The sequence below is a fragment of the Camelina sativa genome, chromosome 13 (genome assembly GCF_030686135.1).
Source record: "Camelina sativa cultivar CO46 ecotype springtype chromosome 13, ASM3068613v1".
In the NCBI taxonomy this organism is placed as follows: Eukaryota; Viridiplantae; Streptophyta; class Magnoliopsida; order Brassicales; family Brassicaceae; genus Camelina; species Camelina sativa.
Window position 1 is genome coordinate 13,267,930 of NC_141892.1, and position 6,715 is coordinate 13,274,644.

The 6,715-nt window shown below is 33.3% G+C and overlaps 3 non-coding genes and 1 pseudogene across 4 annotated transcripts; 2 read left to right on the plus strand and 2 right to left on the minus strand.

The window, feature by feature from the left end:
* Positions 1 to 2,468: 2,468 nt before the first annotated feature.
* On the minus strand, positions 2,469 to 3,551 carry LOC147929490 (uncharacterized; annotated as a pseudogene). The gene has a single exon (XR_015578947.1). The product of XR_015578947.1 is annotated as an uncharacterized LOC147929490 (transcript).
* TRNAS-GGA (transfer RNA serine (anticodon GGA)) lies at positions 3,333 to 3,419 on the plus strand. The gene has a single exon. It is a non-coding gene; the product is annotated as a tRNA-Ser (tRNA).
* Positions 3,552 to 4,719: 1,168 nt separating the features above from the next.
* On the minus strand, positions 4,720 to 4,792 carry TRNAT-UGU (transfer RNA threonine (anticodon UGU)). The gene has a single exon. It is a non-coding gene; the product is annotated as a tRNA-Thr (tRNA).
* A 1,850-nt stretch (positions 4,793 to 6,642) lies between these two features.
* Positions 6,643 to 6,715, plus strand: TRNAF-GAA (transfer RNA phenylalanine (anticodon GAA)). Its single transcript has one exon. It is a non-coding gene; the product is annotated as a tRNA-Phe (tRNA).

Consider the following 6,715-nt stretch of genomic DNA (forward strand, 5'->3'; position numbering starts at 1 on the left):
CATTCAGGATTTCTTGACCCACTATTGGCCAAACCACCTGAGCACTAGGTCCAATGTGAGTAGGATCACTCAGCCATGCTTCATAATTGGAAAAACGAGCACCATGGAAATACATGCCACTCAGCCAAAGAAAGATGATAGAGAGTTGGCCGAAATGGGCACTAAATACTTTTCGAGAGATTTCCTCCAAATCACTGGTATGACTATCAAAATCGTGAGCATCAGCATGTAGGTTCCAGATCCAAGTGGTAGTATCAGGTCCCTTAGCTATTGTTCTTGAGAAATGACCGGGTTTAGCCCATTCCTCGAAAGAAGTTTTTATGGGATCCCTATCTACCAAAATTTTGACTTCTGGTTCCGGCGAACGAATAATCATTGAGTCCTCCTCTTTCCGGACAACACATACAAAGAAACCCGCCAACAGTCACTCAAGTAATTAGTGAACCGATGATAGATATTTAGAATTTTTTTTCTTTCTCTTCTATCTGCCATCTATTCATCTATTTTCTTTAGTTATTCACTAGAGCAATTATGATCTGGAAGTCGATCTGGGGCAAGTGTTCGGATCTATTATGACATATCCATAGGGTGCTCAACGGACCCTTTTTTATAATTAAAAAAAGTTTTCGGGCCTTTACATTGGTACCCAAAGAGCTTTTTTTATAACCTAATCAAGTGTATTCATATTTATTTCAATTATTAAGTTCCGAAATGTAGCCTATTTTTTTTATAGAGAATATTATCCTATTTCAATAAACGCTTATTAGTCATTACTAAGAAACAGTCTAGTATTGATATTTAGTAATTTTCAAATATCTTTTATTGGTTTTAATAGTCGAAAAGAAAAAATAGAAAAAACTAGATATATAGATATTCTCATATTCATGTACTACTTACCCCTAGAGACTACCAGATGAAATAGAACGATTTGAGAAAAGGATATAATGAAAATTTTTTCTTTGATTGGTTCTTCTGATAGAAAAAAGGATCCGTTTTATTTGACCGAGAGGGCCAAGAAACTAAAAAACGATTAATTATAAAAATAAATATATAGGAAAAAAAAAAAAGAAACAAAGGGAAAGTTCTTATTCGAAGCGCCTCGTGATCGTCAACCAATTCTGTGCTTCAATATAATTACCAGGAGTAAGCGTTATAGCCTGTTTCCAATACTCAGCGGCTTGAGCGAACCAAGCCTCCGCCATTTCAGAATCTCCTTGTTGAATGGCCTGTTCTCCACGGTCGGAATAGGCGGGTCAATTCCCTCCCTGAGAACCGTACTTGAGAGTTTCCTACCTCATACGGCTCGACAACCAACTCTTTTGTTTTGGTGTACCAGTTTTTTAACTTTAACCTACTTTGAACTTTATATCTAATTGAATGTCTAATTGAATGAGATTTCTTATAGATATTTTGTTTTTCTTGGATTAAACAAAAGAGAGTAATTACATGAGTTTCAAACTTTCATTTTGATTTAATTAATATATTAATTAATATAATAAGTTTTATCTTTTCTCCTACCTTCAGAAAAAAGGCATGTCCACTGTTATTAGATATTAGAACTTTCTGAAAGGTAACTATCCCGCTTTCATATAAAAATTTATATAGAATCTTTGAAAAAGACTTTTTCATACTTCATAAAAAAGAAAAAGACTTACTGTCTTTAGGATCTGATGCTACACCGCTGCTCAATACCTTAGGGGATCCACTCTATTACATAAGTAGATTCCTAAGATTTATATCATATTATGATATAAATAAACAGCTCTTGTTGTATCGGTCCAAAACCTTAACCTTTCCAATTGATCTTTACGGTGCTTCCTCTATCAATTAAATCTTTTTTTATCCATAGAAGAAAGTATTTAGGCATATCTAGTCTTCACTTCATATTTCGATCAATGAAGTTTATTTATTTGCTAAAGCTGATAAAAAATCGTTTTGGACGACGCGCTTATGTAGAAAGCACTTTTTTGTGTTTCTAGTATTTCATTGACTAGTTGTTCGTTCTTTTTTTCTATAGTGGAGATAGTCGCACGTAATGACAGATCACAGCCATATTATTAAAAGCTTGTGGTAAAAAGGGGTTTCGTTCTAATGCTCGAAAATAATATTCTAAAGCTTTGGTATGTTCCCCATTACTTGTGTGGATAAGGCCTATATTATAGAGTATATAACTTCGATCATAGGGGTCAATTTCTAGTCGCATAGCTTCGTAATAATTCTGTAATGCTTCCGCATAATTTCCTTCAGATTGAGCCGACATCCGTTACGGTCGTCATTCGCTTTAACGAATTCTCCGTTTCAGAACCGTATGTGAGATTTTCATCTCATACGGCTCCTCCTTTAGGTGCATAATGAAAATAATATATGTAAAAATGTGATGTCATTATGAACTAAGCGGGGCTAATGTTTTTACAAGAAATCCCTAGCCAACCTTCTTGCAAAAGATCTTTTCTTACTACTAAGTGGGTTCATGCTAGATAAAAATAAAAAAGGAAACTCTCAAAATTTCTTTGTTCTCAACGCCCCTAAATTTCCAGGAATGAGTCACTTCAACAGTCTTCAATGGTTATACGGGTATCCAAAGTACGAACGAGATGGATGTTTATTGTTCCAACCATTTTAATTTAATTAGTCCCAATCCCAAAGAAGAAGAAGAAAGGGAATCATTTTGAAGAAAGTTTTTGTGTTGTTGATTTCTCGGCGTAGTGCTTCTTCCCCTATGCCTCCTATTCGTATATTGTATTAGTGTAGTAGGATTGATCTGTAATACGGGAACCATAGGTAAAAACCTTTTGCTCAATACTTTCACAATTGAAGCATCTAAGGCTGCATTAATCGTGGATACATGACAGAAGGGATTGTTTTTTATATTATAAACTTCACCTTCAAAAGCGTAGATTTTTTTTCAATACTTGTTTTTCTTTCTATTCCAATCCAAATCGGCGAGAAAAAAAAGAATAATAATGATAATCAAATCGCACCATCTCTGTAATAAGTAAAAGCCTCTTTTTCTCCGGAAGTTGTCGGAATGACTCTTAATAAGATATCGGCTACAATTGTAAAGGTTTTATCAATAAAATTTCCATTTATACGCGATCTTGGCATAGGTAGTAATCCATTCTCTAACTCTTTTTATTTCCTTTACCTTTTCTTTTGTGAGAAAATTTTCTCACAAACAAAGGAATTGTATAGTACGAACTAACATAAAAGCGGACTCATAAAAAAACACCTTCTATCTACTTCCAATTTTTCCGAGGTATCTATTAACCATAATCTAAAAAACGATGAATAACTCGCTATTCACCCAGATACTCAGTCATAATCCTGATGTCGGAGAGATGGCCGAGTGGTTGAAGGCGTAACATTGGAACTGTTATGTAGACTTTTGTTTACCGAGGGTTCGAATCCCTCTCTTTCCTTACTTTCAACTAATTCACCAATCTTACGTGATTGACCACAATGTATCAAATCCAATAAAAAAGAATAGATATAAAATCTACCTTGTTTTGATTTTGAAATAGATTCTCTACTCCTAATTTCTTTCATATGGAAAATGCTGGGAAGAGCAAACAAGGGATCCAAATCCCCCTACCAATCTATGATACATGAATAGGAAAAAGATTCCTCGACAAAATCCCTTACCTTGTGCCTTTTTATTTTTAACGGCAAAGGGGAGTTGTCCGAACTCTTGTTTTTAGTAATTTTTTTTTTACTTAAGTTAGGTTTATTAAGTCTGTCGAGAGTAATATTCTACGACAAGCAATTCATTTATTTTCAAACCGACGCATTTCCTATCTATTATTTGATTGACTAACCCTTCATATTGGAATGTGTGAAGAGTCAGATGGTTTGGCAATTCTTCAGGGGCAGATGAATCAAGAAGATTTTGAACCAAAGTTCTAGAGTTTTGTTCATCCTTCACTGTAATAATATCTCGGGGTTTGCAGCGATAACTTGGTATATCAACTATACGGCCATTAACTAAAATATGTCCATGGTTAACTAATTGGCGCGCTTGAGGAATAGTCAAAGCCATACCCAATCGAAAAAGGATGTTATCCAAACGCATTTCAAGTAATTGTAGTAAAACTTGACCTGTTGACCCCTTGGCTTTTCCGGCGATACGCACATATTTAAGTAATTGGCGTTCTGTAAGACCATAATGAAAACGCAATTTTTGTTTTTCTTCTAAACGAATACGATATTGAGATTTTTTTACGGGGCGTGATTGGTTTCTAAGATCGCTTCCTGCCTTAGGCCTTTTACTAGTTAGTCCCGGTAAAGCACCCAGACGTCGTATTTTTTTAAAACGAGGCCCTCGGTAACGTGACATAAAGACTCCTTTTTTTATTGAAATTGTACAAAACTAAATAAAATTAAAACTGAACTAAATGATAATGATAAATGATGTGAAATACACTCCAATAAACTATTGGAATACAAAGAGTAAGAAGATATATTCTCTCAATATACAGATTTTTTTTATTGTATATACAATATATATAAATCAAATAAATCACAAAAATTTTCCTTTATTTTCTTGATTTATTTTGCAAAGATCGAACTCTTTTACCCAATATATATTCCTATATGGAAGTTTATATGACATAATATAAATGGAGTGGTAACTCTTGGAAAAAGGTCCAAGAAGTCTTTTCAATCTTCTTTGATTTTGAAAGTACATTAAAAATCATGTAAAAAAATGAAAAAATATGGAAAAGCCGGCTATCGGAATCGAACCGATGACCATCGCATTACAAATGCGATGCTCTAACCTCTGAGCTAAGCGGGCTCAAATAAAATTGAGCATGCATACAAATTCACTAAACTACTAGATCATATCAATTAACTATTCTATATAATATTTTATAATATTTTTCCTTATCTATTTAGAATTAATCATATTCTATATATTCTAGAACATAATATAGCTCAAATAAATAGTGACTATCATTAAATAAATAAAACATAACCTTACCTTAATTAATAGAATATAGCAGTATATTGACTTTCAAATTTTAATTTCATTAGTTTCTAAATAAGAAAATCTTAATTAGATCAGAAATCTTTTTTTTTCTATCTATTCTATCTATTTCTATCTATTATCTATATAGTATAGAATTATTAGAATTTCAAATTTACGAAGTAGACTTCTCTTTTTTTTTCCATTGTACATTGTACAATTCTAAGTTTCAATAATAACTTTCTTTTCATGAAAGTAAAAAAAAAAAAAAAAAAAAAGAATCGACCGTTCGACTATTTCTTAAAATTTAAGACAACGATGAGAAAAGGAAGAACATATATATGTTATGTAATATATAACCATATTGAATTGCAAATACAAAAATGATAGAATCTTTGTTGATTAGACTAAATCAATATGAATGGGGCTCAAAAAAATGAAAGAAGATAACAAAGACATAAAATAAGTATCTATAATGTAATGAATCCCAAGGTTTCGGCATAAGAAAAAACGGAAAGACAGCATAGCATAATGAGATCCTAAAAAGGGGGATATGGCGGAATTGGTAGACGCTACGGACTTAATTGGATTGAGCCTTGGTATGGAAACCTACTAAGTGATAACTTTCAAATTCAGAGAAACCCTGGAATTAACAATGGGCAATCCTGAGCCAAATCCTGGTTTACGCGAACAAACCGGAGTTTCCAAAGCGAGAAAAAAGGGATAGATGCAGAGACTCAATGGAAGCTGTTCTAACAAATGGAGTTCACTACCTTGTGTTGATAAAGGAATCCTTCGATCGAAACTTCAAATAAAAAAAGATGAAGGAGAAAAACCTATGTTGTATAAAATTAGGTAACACAAAACGATCTCAAAAATGACGACCTGAATCTCGATTTCTTTTTTTTTATAAACAAAATCGAAATGTTGTGAATTAATTCGAAGTTTAATAAATAATATTTATTGATCAAACGATTCAATTCATAGTCTGATAGATCCTTGATGGAACTTATTAATCGGACGAGAATAAAGATAGAGTCCCATTTTACATGTCAATACTGACAACAATGAAATTTATAGTAAGATGAAAATCCGTTGACTTTTAAAATCGTGAGGGTGCAAGTCCCTCTATCCCCAGCTCTACTCCCCGAAAAGGTTGACACCTTACTTTTTTTTCGTTATTATTTATTTGAATTAGATAGAATCTATATCATTTTTCATTTTAAAACTTAGAAAGTCTTCTTTTATTTAGAAGATCCAAGAAATTCCCGGTCCAAAACTTTTTGAATTTACTACTTTTGAGTTTCTTTTCCTTGACATAGACCTAAGTCATATATTAAAATGATACTGATACTTCAGTAGATGATACTTCGGTAATGGTAGACATAGCTTAACAACAGGGGACTCTAAATCCCTGTGTCATATCATAATGATCCTTCAGTTACTAATGGTAGACATAGCTTAATTGCAAAGGACTGTAAATCCTTGTGTCACCATTAGGAAAATGATAATGATTCTTAGCTAATGGTAGACATAGCTTAACAGCGGGGGACTGAAAATCCCTGTGTCATATGATAATGATTCTTCGGTAAATGATTCTTCGGTAATGGTAGACATAGCTTAACAGCGGGGGACTTTAAATCCTTGTGTCACCATTCGTAAAACGAGGATGATCCTTCGCCGGGATAGCTCAGTTGGTAGAGCAGAGGACTGAAAATCCTCGTGTCACCAGTTCAAATCTGGTTCTTGGCA